The sequence below is a fragment of the Ochotona princeps genome, chromosome X (genome assembly GCF_030435755.1).
Source record: "Ochotona princeps isolate mOchPri1 chromosome X, mOchPri1.hap1, whole genome shotgun sequence".
Taxonomy (NCBI): domain Eukaryota; kingdom Metazoa; phylum Chordata; class Mammalia; order Lagomorpha; family Ochotonidae; genus Ochotona; species Ochotona princeps.
In genome coordinates this window covers 6,615,675-6,617,039 of record NC_080865.1, presented here as the reverse complement: position 1 = coordinate 6,617,039, position 1,365 = coordinate 6,615,675, and positions in this window count along the sequence as shown.

Sequence of the window (1,365 nt, the reverse complement as noted above, 5' to 3'; positions counted from 1 at the left end):
TCCCCCTACTCACCTCCACCCCCCCCCGCCATCCCAGTCTCAGGCTCCTCCTTCCTCCTGGATGACCCCTGGACTTCTGGGCCCTCAGCCCAATACATCCTTCCTCCCAACAGTCCTCCCTCACTGCTTCCTCCCTCTGCCTTTACCTACTCCTCAAGTGGAGCAGCCTGCAGCCAGATACTTCAGATGTGGGGAAGCCCCAAGATGTCCCTCCCAGCAGCAGAGCCAATGCTGGGTTTACTGCAAGACCAGTTCCATGGACTGGTGAGCCAACCTGCTAATCTTTGGCCTGGGCGTGCCCAGATGCTCTTTCCTGAAGCCCCCTCTCCCCCCCTCTCATTTCCTGAGGGACATGAGTGATGATCTATATTCATCCACCCCTCACCCCCACACCCACCCCCATTTTTTCTTCTTATTGTAGTCCCTGTCCTGAGCTCTCTCCTTATCCTAAGACAGCCCCCAAACTGGGGAAGCCTTGACCTAAAAGAAATGACAAGGGCGCTCTACACAGGAGAGACATTAATGAGCCTGGCTGGAGAGTGGCCCTGGAAAGGCAGGCCAGAGTGGCTGAGAGGCCAGGAGGGGGGCGGATGCACCTGTTCTCTCAGTGATAGTGATGGGGTGCCTTTCCAAGGGTGTGGGGTGGGCAGACCACGGGCGGGTGGGAGTAAGACAGGATCACATTCAGGAGGGATTTCCTCCATTTCTTTTTTTCTAACTGCCTGGATTCACTATTGGATTTTGTAAATGGAAAAATGGAAATGAACAATGCTATATTGGATGTTTTCTCTTTCTGACCGTGTATTGTGTGTGTCTGTGTATCTGTGTGTGTGTCTGCATCTGTGTGTTGTGTGTCCTGTCTGTGTGATCACAGGTGGGGAGGTCAGCCTGAGTGAGATGCTGTGTGTCTGTGTGACTTTGTGTGGGAAAGTACCCCTGAGGAAAACTTGCCTGGTACACACATGTGAGCAAATGCCCGTCTGTGGAGACATACACAGGATACACACACATACACACACACAGCTGAGAGGAGACAAACTAGAGTATTTGCTGCAGCAAGAGAGGGTGTTCTGGAGACGAAGCTTAGAAACTGTACATATGTATGTAGCAAGATGGTAGACTCCTGTCCCATAATAGTGTCCACCATCGGCCCAGACCCTGAGCAGAGAGAGAGATGGGATGCTGAGAACCTGAACCTGGTCTCTTCCCAAAGTCTGAAGCCACCCTCCCCCTCCCCAGGGATTATGCCCAACTTTGTCTTAGTTTCCTCCCCAAAACCCAAACAAGGTGTTCCTGAAACTGGACCAACTGGACCACCACAGAGAACAGACACTGAGACTGGGGGATCTGCTATGGGAGGAGCTG